The sequence below is a fragment of the Armigeres subalbatus genome, chromosome 1 (assembly GCF_024139115.2).
Source record: "Armigeres subalbatus isolate Guangzhou_Male chromosome 1, GZ_Asu_2, whole genome shotgun sequence".
Taxonomy (NCBI): domain Eukaryota; kingdom Metazoa; phylum Arthropoda; class Insecta; order Diptera; family Culicidae; genus Armigeres; species Armigeres subalbatus.
In genome coordinates this window covers 210,045,573-210,064,754 of record NC_085139.1, presented here as the reverse complement: position 1 = coordinate 210,064,754, position 19,182 = coordinate 210,045,573, and the positions used below count along the sequence as shown (strand labels likewise).

The 19,182-nt window shown below is 38.6% G+C and overlaps 1 pseudogene; it reads left to right on the top strand.

Moving 5' to 3' along the window:
* LOC134205721 (sodium-independent sulfate anion transporter-like) overlaps positions 1-19,182 on the top strand; it is a 58,189-nt pseudogene that overhangs the window by 27,051 nt on the left and 11,956 nt on the right.

Genomic DNA, 19,182 nt, shown 5'->3' with positions numbered 1-19,182 from the left:
CTATCGACGAGTACTGTCTCCAAATTTCTAATATGACATCAGCATTTAGTCGAATAGGATTTTTATCGCACAGTTCTGTTTTCTCATTGCGTCCGTCTCGTCGCAACCAACTTGGCTGCCTCGGAGAGAACAAAGCAGAGAAAGGCACTGCTGCTGTACCGCATGAACATGTACGTCCAAGTTTGGAAGATGATATTAGCATTTCCATATCATTGTAAATCGTTTAACTTCACGTAGAAGTAACACACACGAAATCATTAATTTAGTCGTACAACTAGTTTTTAACTAAAATTTAAATTAAAACATTCTGATTGACTAAACCACCACGGTTAATATTTCAATACGCACCTTGAGAAGCGATCCCTTCGATTTATATTCCGCTTATAATTAAAAAAATACTGTAAAACTGAACACTTATATGATGATTTAAACAATTACCAACATAGACCTGTCGCAGACGTACAACTGAAGGACACTTTCAGCGCCAAAGGTCAATATAATTAAGGCTAATTATGTTTTCTTCGAACGCATTGACTATCCTCAGTACCAATCATATGATTGAATCTGTGAAGAAGTAAACTGAGTAAGTCTTTCAATAGCCATACGACGTTTGTCAAATTTCGGACCGAAGGAAGGTGAAGGTGAAAATTTTATGCTCTGCTACGTAGTTGATCTCTTAATTTAGAGGGCCCGCCTACCAGGTATAGTAAAGAGTTTGTAAAGGGCATCTTAATTTTCAAAAACTGTTTTGACGTAAACTACGTCTAATGGAACGTACACACGGTCAAGCAGTTTGACCAACATTGACTCCACCTCTCGTTTCAAACATCCATCAAGTTTCACCAACAGCGACACGAACAATCAATTTATTCGACCAACAATATCACACACGAACGACAGATGCGCCAACTTGAGCACCAACCATCAAAAAATATATGGAGGTTTGTGCAACTTCACTACAAATGCTCAAATATGTTCGGCGAACCTTGACTCCACCCCCGACAACTCAAACCAAAATCAAACCGTTTTAATTTTTTCCAACCGAGCCGCCAACTGTCAAATGGTTGTTCGAACAACTTCACGCACGTTCAAACAAAGCAGCAACCGAAGCGTTTTCTTGGAGGCGGAGTCATTGTTCGTCAAACTGCTTGACTTGTGTGTACGTTGCATAAGACTTTGGCTCCTCTCGTTTTTTGATCGATCTATCGCGGCTTTGACTTCTCTCCTCCAGGCCTCATCGGTGATCCATTGTTTTCTGTAGGTGCGCAGTTCGCCCAGATTGTTCTCGCTGGTGGCGATATCAGTAGTACGTTTATTCCGTACATCAAGAAGGCTCCGTTTCCATTTTCGGCTGATGCAGTTGTGGTCGATTTGATTTTCTGTAAAGCCGTCACGGGAGACCCACGTGACCTTGTGAACCGGTCGATGAGGGAAGAGCGATCCCCCGATCACCGTGTCGTTATTACCACAAAATTCTGCGAACAGCTCTCCGTTTTCGCTTATTTCTCCGAGACCATAGCGTCCCATAATGCGCTCATGGTTCGAGTTGTCGGATCCGATCTTCGCATTGAAGTCGCCCAAACAGATCTTGATATCACCCTTCGGAATTCTATCTACGACGGCATTGGGTTGACTGTAGAAGTTCTCTTTGTCTTGCAGATCGGCAGCATCATTTGGCGCATAACATTGGATTATAGTAAGGTTTCGGAAATCTGGCAATCTAATTTCTCACTTCTCACTTGTTACTGTTCACTGCTATTCAGTGTTCACATTCATTGCTCAGCACATACTCTCATGCTCACATACTCTCACGCTGTACTTACTTCGAACATCTCACCTCTTACTTCACTTAATGAGGAAACAATTTTCAACTATTCGGCCGCACATTGGCATTCGGCCAAGTATGTAACCCTAAACCGAAACAAAAGATGGTCACCACGCTAGATAGAATGTGCGATTCTGATAGAATGTGCGATTCTGATAGAATGTAGGTAAACAAACCAGAGCATAAAATATTCATCTTCATGAAGCAATTTCAGTCCGAATTTTGACAAACATCGCATGACTATTCAAAACATAGAATGACATAGTCAGACGACTACTCCACCAATTCATTCATTCGGCTGTCACTGAATGTGCTTACAATGTGCAGGAAAAAACATAATTAGCATTGTTTGATGTTTACCGTTGAAAGTGCCTCGTGGATGAAAATCGGATTCAGTTCTATGTGATAAACTACTTTACTCATTTAAAACTTGTTCAGGTTTCAGATAATTTATCAATTTGCAGAACGTACATAAATATTCAATGACTAATATTCAATCGAATATTGACAGTCCAGAGGCGACTATGAATGTGCCTGGAAGTGAGCTGACAAGTGAAGAGAGATGGACGCCACCAAAATTTTTCGATTATTTTACACTCTGAAACAAACAATGTGAACAAATCTCATTCATAATAACGGGGTCCACTTTTTAATTTGATCAAACAAACTGCTCTCTTTTCTGTTTTGTTTTGATTCTGCGTTCCATTTTTCTTTTTTCAATCCCACATGCTAAATGACGTTTGAACACTTTTTAATTTGAACGATGTTCAAACCAATGGGGTTCAAATTAAAAAGTGTTCGAATTAAGGTGACTCGGGGAGGCACGACACACCGGGTTATTTTTCCTATCTTTTGTCTCTGTCTAGCTTCATCATCTCGTAATTTTGGAGCGGCAGGCTTTGAGTTTCTATTGATTGGATGTAACTGTTAATGTATCAGCACGCGCCGGTGATATTTTTTCAAAGTCATATTTGTTGTAGAATAAAAAGATAAGCGATGAACATGATGATGATTTGATTATTGTATTACCGTATTACGAAAAACGGTCATATTACCGGGGGTTCACGGTACCAAGTAGCCTAAGTTCCACTGAAAACGATAATCTATTCAGGGTAAGAATTGTCCGAAATAACAGCGTACTTGCTTTAAAAAGAGTAGGGAAAACACCATCTCCAAACTCAAACACAGTACCGGAATGGCTACGATAAGAGAGGCATACTTGAAGAGTGAATCGCTATCTTCCAGGGTGTTATAAAACCAAAGTTGTTACTTGGGAGGGGCTTCCCCACAGGGTCATTTAGAGCATCATTATCGGTCGCGAGCATTTTAATCACCCGCGCAGCGCTTTCATTTTAGTTTCGTCACTCGTTTCCGTATCGGTCACTATTTTCGGCTCTCAATTTGGTTGCTGTATTCCGTACCGGTGACGTTTGACAGTTGACCGGTAAAGTGTCAAGTAATGATACTGCGCTGCCAAACGGCTTAAACTCACCACCGGTAATCTTGCTCTTATAACACTATTGCTACGTTTTGACAGGGCAAGTGAAATGAACAACTCAGTTGAATTCAATTGACTTGCCAAAAATTGAACATGTTCAACTTTTTTTCCGTTCAAGTGAATTGAATTAAGATGTTTACACGTTCAGTTCGCGTTCGGTTCAAGGGACCATCCAGAAACCACGTGGTCATATTTTTGAAGATTTTCAACCCCCCCCTCCCCCCATGTGGCTTATCGTGGTCATGTGGCAGACCCCCACCTCCCCCGCTATGACCACGTGGTTTTTTTTTCAAGTACAAAAATTAAAAAAAAAACCTTATGTAACTAAAACATATGGTTAATTCGATCAATTTTGAAGATGGACAATTTCAAATGATTCAAAACCAAACTAAACCCAGCATGGAAATTGTAAATTTTCATGAAGTCGAAAATTTTGATGATTTTATTATGTTGTAATGTGTATCAGGTATTAGGATATCTAGAACTCGCACACCTTCAATGCATCAGGAGGATACAAAAAAATGTGGACTCGCGAATATAAAAATTTCGAGAAAAATGTATAATGGTTTAGAAATTTTCCAAAATATCCCTACATTTTTAATTTTTTTTAAATTTTTTTATTAGTGTTTTTTTTAAATAACTATAAAGTTCATCATTGAATATCCCTATAGATTCCAAAGAGTATTTGGGACTTTCCATAGCTCTGGAGATACTGGATATTCTTAAGAAGCGAAGCATCTGAACTGAACTCCTACAACGAAAAGTTTATCAGAGAATCACAAAGTTAATATGTAATCTTAGAGATGTAAATAAAATCTCCTACTGTTGTTTTTGCCTTTCTTGTATACAAAGTATACGTAAAGGCTATATGTTCGCTCCAAAAACGAACTTTTGATAGGAGTCTCGGAGACCCATAGTGTTATATACCGATCGACTCAGCTCGACGAATTGAGGTGATGTCTTTGTGTGCGTGTGTGTGTATGTGTGTGCGCAAAATAATCTCACTCATTTTCAGGCACTTATCTTTAACGGATTTTCTTGCAACAAGTTGCATTCGACGCGGAATCTTGTCCCATTGTTTCGTATTGAAAATTGGCCCAATCGGACTATGGGTTTCGAAGTTATGGCCAAAATTCATTTGTTTACATAAGAAACACGTACAAAATTCTCACTCATTTTTCAGGCACTTATCTTTAACGGATTTTGTCGCAACAAGTTGCATTCGACGCGGAATCTTGTCCCATTGTTTCGTATTGAAAATTGGCCCAATCGGACTATGGGCTTCGGAAGTATGGCCAAAATATATTTTTGTATAAGAAAAATTCTCACTCACTTTTTAGGCACTTACTCTTAGCTGATTTACTCGCCACAAGTTTTATTTGACGAAGAATCTTGCCCAATTGTTTCGTATTAAAAATTGGCCCAATCGGACTATGGGTTTCGAAGTTATGGCCAAAATTCATTTGTTTACATAAGAAACACGTACAAAATTCTCACTCATTTTTCAGGCACTTATCTTTAACGGATTTTCTCGCAACAAGTTGCATTCGACGCGGAATCTTGTCCCATTGTTTTGTATTGAAAATTGGCCCAATCGGACTATAGGCTTCGGAATTATGGCCAAAATATATTTTTGTATAAGAAAAATTCTCACTCACTTTTTAGGCACTTACTCTTAGCAGATTTACTCGCAACAAGTTTTATTTGACGAAGAATCTTGCCCTTTTGTTTCGTATTAAAAATTGGCCTAATCGGACTATGGGTTTCGAAGTTATGGCCAAAATTCATTTGTTTACATAAGAAACACGAACAAATTTCTCACTCATTATTCAGGCACTTACCTTTAACGGATTTTCTCGCAATAAGTTGCATTCGACGCGGAATCTTGTCCCATTGTTTCGTATTGAAAATTGGCCCAATCGGACTATAGGCTTCGGAATTATGGCCAAAATATATTTTTGTATAAGAAAAATTCTCACTCACTTTTTAGGCACTTACTCTTAGCTGATTTACTCGCAACGAAGAATCTTGCCCAATTGTTTCGTATTAAAAATTGGCCCAATTGGACAATGGGTTTCGAAGTTATGGCCAAAATTCATTTTTTTTTACATAAGAAACACGTACAAAATTCTCACTCATTTTTTTTTACTCATCTTTAACGAGTTGCATTCGACGCGGAATCTTGTCCCATTGTTTCGTATTGAAAATTGACGGAACCGGACTATGGGATTCGGAGTTATGGCCAAAATAAATTTTTCAAAATCTCACTCATTTTAGTCACATATGTACCCTCAGCCGATTTGCTCGCAAGAAGTTGCATTCGATGCAGAATCCGGTCCCATTGTTTCCTGTTGAAAATTGGCCGGATCGGACTATAGGCTCAGAAGTTATGGTCAAAATACTTTTTTTCACCAAAAGTGCGTAGAAATTACTCACTCGAAAGAAACGAGAAAGGCACTATCACCGCTAGGTGGATTAATCTGGGTTTTTTTTAGTAGTATTCCTGTAGAAATTTCAGTATTGTTTTTAGAATCATCAATATTAGAAATGAATAATTATAAATTTATTTTTTTTTTAATTGTTCATTGCTAATATTGATTTATTCATGAAAATTTTGTATTTTTTCGTTGAACATTTTGATTTCTTTCTGGAAAATTCTTATTTCATTATTGCAATTTTTGCTTTTACAAGTGCTAATTTATTATTGTTGTGTGTATTATTGTTCTTTATTGTCAATTTCCTATTTTATTATGGAAAATTTCTATTTTTTCTCTACTCAAGAGATTTTCAATCCAGAGCTGGCTCTCTCAAAATTTCTAATTCTTCATTGAAATTTTATTTTTATATCGACTCGTGGAAGCCAATGATGCCATACTAAAAATATTTTCTCGGTCACTCTGATGGTTCTTTCGAATAATTTCCCAAGGAACTTCTATTCCACATCTCGAATATGCTTCAGTCAATGGTCCTTTCATAAGCGACTCATAGAGGAATGAATGTATTATAGACCAATTATTATTTTGAAGTTCGGATCATTCGTTTTATCTAATTAACGAACTTATGAATGATAATTTCGGGTACCTTGTCTCTTGGATCTCATGTTAATGGAAATGCACATTGAGGTGCATGATTAATTTTTTCGATCATTAATTATTCAATATCATGAAAACTAGGCTTCTTAAGCCTAAATTATTGCCTACATTTATTGCATGGTTTAGTTTTAAATTCCAAGATCTTCTTAATTTTCAAGAATAATTATTCTAGAGTTGCAAGGAAAACCCTTCGGAATATTTATAAGAAATTCTTCGGAGTCTCCCGACATTTTTTTCCGAAATTCTGTGGAAGAGTTCCGAAAAATGTTCGGTAGAAGTTTTGAAGAACTAGAAGAATCCGTAGAAGGATCCGAAATGCATATTTACGATGAAAATTCCAATAAACATCAAATTCCGAAGAATTTCCATTTTAAATAAGAAAAAAATTTTGCTTATTTTTTTAGAGAATTTCTTAAAGATTTTTTTCAAAATCCTGGGCAACTTTAATGAATCTTCAAAGGAAATTCTTCTAAATTTCCAATGAATTTTTTTTTCGTTTTCCAAAAGAAATTCTTAGAAATTTCAGCAGTTTTTTTTAATTTCCAAAAGAAATTATTCGGAATATGCCAAAATATTTCCGATGGAAATTCCTAAGATTTTCCAGTAGAAAATCGAAAAAAGTTCATCTGAAACACAGATAATGAATTTCCCGAGGAAAATCTGATGTTTTTACAAGTGGAAGTTACGAAAAAAAAATGTAATTTTGAAGCATTTCCAGTAGGAATTCCTTAAAAAATTAAATCAAAATTTTAAAGATTTTCTGATGTGAAAATTCCTTAAATTTTCTAAATCATTTCCTGTGCATCTTTGCATGGAAGAATTTCTGGTGAAGATTCGGAAGAACTTGTCGAAGAAATTCATTAGAATGTTTTTCCACCGAAAATTATATGTACAGGGGTTAGACAAAAAGGTTGAGATAGGCAAAAAATTGTCGAAGTTCAAATCAGCATAACTTTGCGTAGAATGATCCGATTTTGATCAAACTGGAACCATCGGACGCGGAAACTCTTCTAGTATACTGGCCCTATGCGAAACCTATGATTGCCCCTTGGCCACCGGTGGTGTTCCGGGTTTTCCGAGGGTATGTTAAAAATGCATTTTTTCTGCTGCTTGTCATTTTATATGACGTTTACTGCTATCATGTTTTATGTTTTCCCCAGAAACTAGAACTAATATGCTGATCAATGCTGGCTGCAGATCGAAAATCCGATAGGTATACGCAGAGATATGGCCATTTTCGTGAAAACGGTACTGGATTGGTCATACACCCTGAACAAATGTCACTTTCGCAGAACTTCCTGAACCTGTTACAAATTGGCCAAAGAGTCTCACAGTCCTCAAAATATATCTCTAATAAAGATCCTATATTCATCGTCTTGGGAAAACATGAATTTTGACACCCATATATGCATGGTTCCAGATGGTGCCAAAACCGGCCCCTCCTGGAAGGCCCATGGAACCTGCTATAAGGGTGGCAGTGGACACTATCATTCTGGAAATGTTTCTGTAATCATCGTCTCGCAAATCCATGAAGTCAGATACTCATATTTGCATTATTCCGATCTGTTATCATTTCATCATGTTTCCGGAACAGTTTTTACGGAAATGGCCGTATCTCTGTGTAGCTTAGATGGATTCTTGATCTACAGCCACCATTGGCCGGCATATTAGTTCTAGTTTTCGGAAAAAGCATAAAACATGATGAAAGTTAACGTCACATAAAATGACAAGCAGTGGAAAAAATGCATCTTGAACATACCCTCGGAAAACCCGGAACATCTCCGGTGGCCAAGGACCAATCTCAGGTTTTGCAGAGGAACAGTATACTAGAAGAGTGTCCGCTTCTGGTGGTCCTGGTTTTATCAAAATCGGATTATTATACGCATAGTTATGCTGATTTGAATTTCGACTTATTTTTACCAATCTCAACCTTTTTGTCTAACCCCTGTATTTCCCACGGGACTGTTTTTAATTTTCAGACAGAATGCACATAGATTTTTTTTCGGAGTTTTAAGGAAATTTTTTCGGAATTTACACTAGAGATGTTTTGCTTTTTTTTCATTATCAATTTTAGCAAAATTTCCAAGCAAAATTTTTCAGTGGGAATTGTTCAAAAAAAAATCTGAATGCCAGCACTTTATCAGGATTTTATGAAGTAATGTCAAAGTTTTTACAGGATTTTTACTTGATTTTTCCTGAATATTTCTTTTGAATTTTTCTTCTTAAGATTTTTTCTTGGATTATTGTAAAAACATGAACATTTTTCAAAATTTTAGCTGCAGTCCGCTGATGCAAAAGTGTCGGCGGCGTGATGCCAAAAACCATCTGCGGCGGAATTTTTTAAATATATTTTTCCATTTTTCCTTTCTATTTTTTTTGTGGAAATTAAGACTGAATGGCAACCTGTTTTTTCGTTTATTTTTGTATGGATATAGGATCTTAGGCTAAGATGGTCTAATAATGCAGATATGCATCGGCGTTGCGACCGACGCTGCGTTATCGATTTTTCTCGATGCATACCTACGTCTTTTTAACGCTGAGTTGAAAAGACGCTACGTAGGCATCGGCCCTTAGATGCGCTTTGCGTTTAATGATTAAATCATTGAATTTCAATAATTTGTATTTTTTACACAGCTATTGTTATTCACCAAAAGTTTTTCGTGTAAAAAAAACCACGTGGTTCGAGAGCAACACCCCCCCTCCCCCCATGTGGCTTATCGTGGTCATTTTCCAAAGCCCCCCCTTCCCCCATATATGACCACGTGGTTTCTGGACGGCCCCCAAGCGACTTGCTCAATTCACTTGCCTTGTCTAAACGTAGCATATCCGAGTCGCTCAAAAGATTTTCAATCCAGAACGTTTGGCAAAAGAAGCCGACTTATCAACAGTGCTTTAAACAACCCGGGAGCAACTTGACATATGTAGTACAATGTATCTGTACTGTACCCCAAAATTTTGGTCCGGGTGGTCCTATCAAACTCGAGATTAATCGAATCATTTCACGAATAGGGCGAAAACCATAATGGAACGTACACACGGTCAAGCAGTTTGACCAACATTGACTCCACCTCTCGTTTATTCAAACATCCATCAAGTTTTACCAACAGCTGCACGAACAATCAATTTATTCGACCAACAATATCACACACGAACGACCGAAGCGCCAACTTTAGCACCAACCAACAAAAAATATATGGGGGTTAGTGCAACTTCACTACAAATGCTCAAACATGTTCGGTGAAACTTGACTCCACCCCCGACAACTCAAACCAAAATCAAACCGTTTTATTTTTTTCCAACCGAGCCGCCAACTGTCAAATGGTTGTTCGAACAACTTCACATACGTTCAAACAAAGCAGCAACCGAAGCGTTTTCTTGGGGGCGGAGTCAATGTTCGTCAAACTGCTTGACTGGTGTGTACGTTGCATAATGTGTACGCTGCATAACGCTTTAGCGGCAAACTATCGAGTGGCTATCGTCGGCGTCAGCGGCACTTCAGTGAAAAGTTTCTCAAGATTCTGATTTGGTTTTGTTACTGTTTGTGACTGGGAAGGAGAATTATTGGAAGTCAATCGTTTCTTTTAAGTATCAGTACTGGAAAAGGTCGTGATCGTCATAAAACAAAGAGCAAAGCATAAAGTTGCCGTCGGCAGCAGAATCACGAGTGCGCGTCAGAAGTGCAAAAATGTATTCGCATGGATGGAAATAAAACCTCAAACAAGTAGCAGACTACCTACTAAAATTATAATCTTGACGAGAAATTTTACTTAACTGCTACGGCTGCTATCCATACGAATCATTTTCTACAGCGTCTTTCTTTGACGCGCGCGTGATTCTGCTACCGATGGAGAATATCTGTCATTACCAAGCGAATCATCTGTACATTGATCAAAATTAGTCTCGCCTCAAATTATGGGTTAAGAGCTGCTTTCACTGATGGTAGCCAATCGTTAGTACTTAAGACAAGACAATTTAATCTGAGCGCTGCTGATGCTGACGACGACGACGACGACCGCACGACTCACTCCATTGGTGGGAATAACATTTCCAGCAGGAGCTCCGCCGTTGTCAATGGTGGGACCGCGGTCTCCTCTTCGCGACATCTTGAACGAAATGGGTAGGGCGTGGAAAAGCTGCTTTCTTGTAATCAATTCAATTTACCCCGTAGCCACGCCCCTCTGGTGAGTATTACGGTTACACAATATTTCCACTCATGCCGATCAACAAAGAAGCGGAACTAATGGGTCTCCTTTATTGATTATAAGAAAAATGCTTTCCCACGATTTTTACCGGGAAGGTAAGCCTTTTCAAGACGGAATCGAAACAAATTTCACTGAAGAAAAGGAATTTCTGATGGAAGATAAAGATCAACCTAATTGTGAAGTGAATATTCCACACATTACAACATGTTTGACCAAAATGTGTCTCAGATATTTATACTTCAACCATATTCATATGTCAACCAATAAACCAATAATACCTTAGTTAACACCAAAAAGCTAAAATCATAACCATAATAAACAACAATGCTTATTGTGTTACAATAATATCCTTACGTTTTCTAACGTCCACCTAGCGGCCGTGGCTTGTACACAACCCTTCTGATTTTTTTTCGGATTTTGCATGGCTTTGGACTTTGTTAGGAACTTTTATTAATATGAATTTGCAAATGATGTAATTACGGGCATTCAAGTTATGAACCTATCTGTTTGAATATTATTGTATCAAAACGTTCCGTTGGAGAATGTTCTGCAAAGTTAAAAAAGAATATAAGTTCGAACCGGTTATTAGCTGGATCTGGTTTATGACAAACGCGAATTTGCCATCTCCAGATTATACTCGTAAACACATTTAAAAACCAATTAACGATCAAATTCATTCTCAGTCGGTTCAGAAAATCTTCCGAAAACCAGAGAAAAACGAAAGTCATCGTTTGCCTACCACCACAGCCAAAGACCGACAGTTTTTCTATTTTTCCTTCATCACTGATATATCACTGACCGTGCCTACGTAAGTTGATGCTCAGCCAGACGGACAAAGCTTTCCGCACACATGTCGCTGGTCCGATCGTTCTGAAGACGTGATAAAACGGTCCAACATGTGCTATTTTAATAACGCCCGCCTCGCGGCATTCTCTTTCGCTGCCGCCGTCGGTAGACTATGCTGCGGCGGTATAATTAGCTTATTTCCGAGAATGACTGACACTTATGACCCACTCGTCGCATTGCAATTGTATCATCAATGAATGCGTACCGTCCAAGTTCAACGCAAAAGTGGCATCACCTATGGCCGGCCTTTTGGTTGACAATTTGAACAAAAGATTGCCATCAACCCGACCTAATGTGTTTCTCAATATGCCGCCTGACGTCCGATAAAGTCGCTCTCGAAGCGGTTCCATCCGGTTAGTTGACCACTCATGACCATTTTCCTACCCATCAACGCGACACAGCACCCAAAATTAAAATGAAACTTTCTTTGTGTTTGTTTCCCACCAAATTGAGACTCATTCGAATTTCCTTCCAATTTTCTCTCTCTCCAGACGAACTTCTAGTGACACCCAACTGGACAAGGTTCACGGCATTAAAGGAGCCTCCGTGTACAACATCCACGGGCTGGCTGGTTCACAGGGATCCCTGAGCATCCCAGCCATCCACAAAGACGTCCCTGGCTATCGGGGCAGCAATGAATTCATTTGTAAGTATTTTGCCTACCTTAATTTTTTTTTTGCGACGTACGCCAACGCTGACCACGCTCACATATTCGCTCGTGGCTTTTCCGCTTGTGTTATACATTTTTTTTTCGAGCGAATCGACGGCAGTTAAACCAAAATATTCGTCTAATATCAATCCCCTTTGTTTCATTCCTCTCAGTATCTGACGACAAAAAGTCCACCATGGACCATCTGCGCGAAATTGGTCCCTGGTGCCGACGAAAGTATCGGAGCATCTTCCGGAAGAAAATCCTCTACAAACGCGTGCCAGTGCTCAACTGGCTTCCAAAGTACAACCTAGATGACGCAATCGGCGATCTGGTGGCCGGATTTACGGTCGGCCTCACCGTTATCCCGCAGGCGTTGGCTTACAGCAGCATCGCCGGACTACCAGCGGCGGTAAGTTTCCCAAACATCCCGGTGCATCCGCAGATCTCTATTTCGAAACTCTATTCCCACAGTACGGTCTGTACGGTTCGTTTCTCGGCTGTTTCATCTACATCTTCCTTGGATCGTGCAAGGATGTACCCATGGGACCGACCGCCATCGCCTCTTTGCTGACATTCCAGGTGACGAATGGAATTTGGCAACGGGCGGTACTTCTTTGCTTCTTGACGGGTTTGATCGAGCTGCTGATGGGTCTCTTTGCCCTTGGCTTCCTAATTGACTTTGTATCTGGACCGGTGAGTTCCGGATTCACGTCGGCGGCTTCGCTGATTATTCTCAGCTCGCAGGTCAAAGATCTGCTGGGAATAACGGCCAAGGGGAACACGTTCATCGAGCAGTGGACGGCCATATTCGACGACATCCATAACACTCAACTGGGCGATGCGGTCATGGGATTCACGTGCATGGTGGTGCTTTTGCTGATGAGGCTGCTGCCACGGATTAAGTTTGGTCCACCGGACGTGGAGGATCAGTCAATGGTGCAGAAAATCGCGAACAAGACCCTGTGGTTGATCGGAACCGCTAGAAACGCAATAATCGTGGTTGTGTGTGGAGCAATCGGAGCTTCTTTCTATAACAATGGTCAGATGCCATTCAAAATGATCGGCGATGTGCCGGAGGGTCTTCCCTCGGTTCAACCGCCACCGTTCTCCGTTCCGGAGGTTGTGGACGAAAATGGAAACGTTGTGCAGGAGTACGAAAGCTTCGGTGATATGTTGGGAAATTTCGGATCGATGCTGATCGTCATTCCTTTGATAGCTCTATTGGAAGATGTCTCCATCTGCAAGGCTTTTGGTGAGTATCATGAAAAAAAAAATATGTTATGCTGCCAAGTTATGACCAAGAAGAATACATTCAGGTGTTCTAATGTGTCAATTTCATTATTCCGTCGTATTGGATTTTATTATGGGACAGCCACGTAAAGTTTTGCACTGAAAATAAATTATTCCCTCTCGCGCTCATCTCTTCTATCGACTATTTTTTGGTCCGTCTGTAAATTGGTTTCGGTTGAGTATAATTATAAAATTAGTCCACAACAAGGCGCCACCAACTCTAAACTTTTCACAGCAATATCCCGAAAATGCAAACAAATACTAACAAAAAACTATATCGAATCTAATGACAAATTGATAAATAGACATTAGGACCATAAATAGACATGGGACCCAAAGCTGTCGAGTTCTAGCCTAGGCGCTCCCAACATTTTTTCTTTAGGTGAGAAATTTCAGTTTCACCGATTGTTTCCTTGGTTTGAAGTTTATTTACGTTTTCAACCAAAAAAGGAAAATGTTCTTACAGGGGTGTAAGTGACAAAAACTTAGTTTTGAGATAAATGAGTGCAAAATTTTCAGTACAATTACATCTTGCCGCAAAGCATTTAAAACCAATGCTTTGTTTGCTATCATCATTTCACGCCCTTAACTAAGTTCAGAAAAAATATTCAACAGAAAGTTTTCTATGAATGAATGAACTTGTAGACTGATTTATGAGGAGTTGATTTGTGTACTTTGAAATTCATTGATCGCCATGAAGAACATGATATGTAGAGTCGAGTACGATACACTGAAGACGACCTTACTGTTCAGGTCGAAATACGTATCTGTCAAGGTACAATTAAGTGGTGGAATTAAATGGGACTGTACATGTACAAACTCGTCTTATGACAAGTGAAGACATTCCACTAAAAAGCTCAAAATAATTTTCCTAATAATATGAATGTTATCAAAGGCAGCTGCGATATGTGTTGTGTTGTGACGCATTCACATAAATCCAAGAGTGCGTGAAATCACGCATTCTAAGCATGTCTGTAGGGTAACCGTAACCTTAGTGGAGGTGGTGGGGTTCAAATGAGATTTATCATAAGTATCATAATTATACACGTTAGACGCGTCGCGCTTTCAACATCATGTTAAATGCTACTTGATTTCGTTTGAAAAACTATTGAAAACAATGATTTTCCTTAATAAAATTTACTATTCTGCACCTATAGTGAATAGCACCATTATGGGAATCAACAATAATTTTTATCACCACTAAGGGAACAGTATACCTATTAGTGAAGCAAGCAATATTTGAGGGCTTTGGGACAGTTCGTTGAATGGCATTTCATCGAATGACGTTTGGTCGAATGGACATTTAGTCGAATTGACATTTGATCGAGTGGACATTTTGCCGAGTGAACATTTAGTCGAAGAGACATAAAATTTTTTTTAGGAAAGGATATTTAGTCGAAAAGACATTTAGTCGAAAAGATATTTTGAAAAAAAGGACATTTAGTCAAATGTTGAAAGCAATTTCAGCCAGTAATGAGCTGTCCACAAGCCACGTAGACCAAAATTTCACATTTTCAAACCCCCTCCCACTTAGTAGACTTTTGTAAACTTTTCCGACACCCCTCCTTCCCCCTTGAAGACTTTTTCAAATTTTCCGAAATATCATATGTGATTGGAACAATATGGAAATCAATCACGTTTTAAGCAATTCAGCTATTCAAAAAATTTCAATCAAATTTCCACAGGAAATTCATCCAAATCTTTACAGGAAATTCATCCGAATTTCCACAGGAAATTCATCCAAATTTCCATTGGAATTTCATTCAAATTTCCACAGTAAATTCATCCGAATTTCCACAGTAAATACATCGAATGAATTTCCTGTAGAAATTCTAATGAACTTCCTGTAGAAATTCGGATGAATTTCCTGTGGAAATTCGAATGAATTTCCTGTGGAAATTCGGATGAATTTCCTGTGATAATTCGAATGAACTTCCTGTAGAAATTCAGATGAAATTCCAAGGAAAATTCGGATGATCTTCCTGTGGAAATTCGGATGAATGTTCTGTGGAAATTCGAATGAATTTCCTGTGGAAATTCGAATGAATTTCCTGAGGAAATTCGAATGAATTTCCTGTGAAAATTCGAATGAATTTCTTGTGAAAATTCGAATGAATTTCCTGTGGAAATTCATCCGAATTTCATGTGGAAGTGGAAAATAGGATAAATTTCTTGTGGAAATTCGGATGAATTTCCTGTGATAATTCGAATGAACTTCCTGTAGAAATTCAGATGAAATTCCAAGGAAAATTCGGATGAACTTCCTGTGGAAATGCGGATGAATTTCCTGTGGAAATTCGGATGGAAATTCGAATGAATTTCCTGTGGAAAGTCGAATGAATTTCCTGTGGAAATTCGAATGAATTTCCTGTGAAAATTCGAATGAATTTCCAATGGAAATTCGAATGAATTTCCTGTGGAAATTCGAATGAATTTCCTGTGGAAATTCGAATGAATTTCCTGTGGAAATTCGAATGAATTTCCTGTGGAAATTCGAATAAATTTCCTGTGGAAAGTCGAATGAATTTCCAGTGGAAATTCGAATAAATTTCCTGTGGAAATGCAAATGAATTTCCTGTGGAAATGCAAATGAATTTCCTGTGGAAATTCGAATGAATTTCCTGTGGAAATTCGAATGAATTTCCTGTGGAAATTCGAATGAATTTCCTGTAGAAATTCGAATGAATTTCCTGTGGAAATTCGAATGAATTTCCTGTGGAAATTCGAATGAATTTCCTGTGGAAATTTGAATGAATTTCCTGTGGAAATTCGAATGAATTTCCTGTGGAAAATCGAATGAATTTCCTGTGGAAATTCGAATGAATTTCCTGTGGAAATTCGAATGAATTTCCTGTGGAAATTCGAATGAATTTCCTGTGGAAATTCGAATGAATTTCCTGTGGAAATTCGAATGAATTTCCTGTGGAAATCCGAATGAATTTCCTGTGGAAATTCGAATGAATTTTCTATGGAAATGCAAATGAATTTCCTGTGGAAATTCGAATGAATTTCCTGTGGAAATTCGAATGAATTTCCTGTGGAAATTCGAATGAATTTCCTGTGGAAATTCGAATGAATTTCCTGTGGAAAATCGAATGAATTTCCTGTGGAAATTCGAATGAATTTCCTGTGGAAACCGGAATGAATTTCCTGTGGAAATTCGAATGAATTTCCTGTGGAAATTGGAATGAATTTACTGTGGAAATTCCAAAATGAATACACCACTAGGTGTTCCAATCTGCCAATTTCACGATTCAGCCATATTGGATTTTAGTATGGGAGAGCCAGCGGGTTTGTTTTCATTTTGCACTGAAAATGAAATTTTCACCCCGCCTTCTTCTCTTCTACAAACTAGGTAGATTGAAACACCTAGCTGTGTACACATCTTGGAAAATTTATTGGGAAATTCATCCGAATTTCCACAGGATATTCATTCGAAATTCCACTGGAAATTCGGATGAATTTCCTGTGGAAATTCGGATGAAATTCCTGTGAAAATTCGGATGAATTTCCTGTGGAAATTCGGATGAATTTCCTGTGGAAATTTGGATGAATTTCCTGTGGAAATTCGGATGAATTTCCTGTGGAAATTCGGATGAATTTCCTGTGGAAATTCGGATGAATTTCCACAGGAAATTCATTCGAATTTCCACAGGAAATTCATTCGAATTTCCACAGGAAATTCATTTGCATTTCCATAGAAAATTTCCTGTGGAAATTCGAATGAATTTCCTGTGGAAATTCGAATGAACTTCCTGTGGAAAATCGAATGAATTTCCTATGGAAAATCGAATGAATTTCCTATGGAAAATCGAATGAATTTCCTGTGGAAATTCGAATGAATTTCCTGTGGAAATTCGAATGAATTTCCTGTGGAAATTCGAATGAACTTCCTGTGGAAAATCGAATGAATTTCCTGTGGAAATTCGAATGAATTTCCTGTGAAAAATCAAATGAATTTCCTGTGGAAAATCGAATGAATTTCCTGTGGAAAATCGAATGAATTTCCTGTGGAAAATCGAATGAATTTCCTGTGGAAATTGGAATGAATTTCCTGTGGAAATTGGAATGAATTTCCTGTGGAAATTGGAATGAATTTCCTGTGGAAATTGGAATGAATTTCCTGTGGAAATTGGAATGAATTTCCTGTGGAAATTGGAATGAATTTCCTGTGGAAATTCGAATGAATTTCCTGTGGAAATTCGAATGAATTTCCTGTGGAAATTCGAATGAATTTCCTGTGGAAATTCGAATGAATTTCCTGTGGAAATTCCAAAATGAATACACCACTAGGTGTTCCAATCTGCCAAATTCACGATTCAGCCATCTTGGATTTTAGTATGGGAGAGCCAGCGGGTTTGTTTTCATTATGATGATGATGATGATGATGATGATGATGATACTACCATCTATTGTAGCAAGGCACCTGCCGATAGCACTGGCCATATCTAACAAACGATTTGATCATGATTATACTATTGTTTGTATTTCATCAAACTCCTGTATGAAGGGCCAAAAATGGGTGGGGTGGTTCCATAAGCAGAGACACTTATGCGAATCCACGGGATGAATAGAGAATCTCCTTCCAGAAGAAAGTTAGTACAAATAATAACATAATCTAGCCCTCGTTTCCCAGATTGACCCAATAGATGGGGAGAAGAGCCCGCCCTTTATCCACGAGATGTTAGCAATAGGAAGTTGGCGATTCCACTCTCCCTATCCAAATCGCTTCAATCGGGTGCTCTGATGGTTGTTTTATATTTTTATATACATAATTATATAGGTTTAATATGAATCATTAAAATATACAATGGAATTTTCTCACCAATTATCCGTTTGTAAAAAGTACATTTCATCTATCTTTTGTCCTTGATGAACGAGATATTTTCTTCAACATCAGTATTTGTTTTGGGTTTCGAGCCAATATTAGAAAGCGTTCAAAATTTGAAAAATGGAATTCTTGAATCGATCCTTAAAGTCCTTGTAGGCCTAATCGGGACCCACGGGAATCACCGCCAGCGGTAGGATCCCGCTCAGCCCGATCAGCGCCGAACCGAGCAGCGAGAAAATTGACGGGGTGTACTCCATCGATTTGAAATACGCCGGCACGTAGTTCTTAATCACCTCCCGGTACAGGTAGACGAACGTTTCGTCCATGAAGACCGTTGAGAAGTTCATTCCTTTCTTTCTTGCACGCTGATTGCCTGCGGTCTTCCGAGAACTGCCAACGTCCGCTCCAACAACGCACACCGCAATTTAGCACAACACGCCTGATGACCGCTTTAGTTTGCCAATTCACACGACGATGTTTTGGCGACACATATTTCACACGAGAAGCTGCTGCTGCTGCTGATGTTATCGGACTGCGCAAATCGTCTTCCACAGATCGCGCACAGCCACTAGCCACACTACGTAAAATAATATTTGGGCTTTCCTTTGTTTTCACGAAAATCCGAAAAAAAAGTCTATCAAATAAATGTTCCGTTCTCAAAACCGTCACCTTGCCGAATTAATTGATGTGAGTGGTAAAAAAAAAAAAATCGGTCCTAATAAAATTGTCAAAAACGAACCGAAAAAAAAGTCACGTCTTTTCGAGACCACAGCATACTTAGCGGGTTTGTTTTCATTATGCACTGAAAATGAAATTTTCACCCCGCCTCCTATAAACTAGGTTGAAACACCTAGATTGAAACACCTAGCTGTGTACACATATTGGGAAATTTATTGGGAAATTCATTCGAATTTCCACAGGATATTCATTCGAATTTCCACAGGAA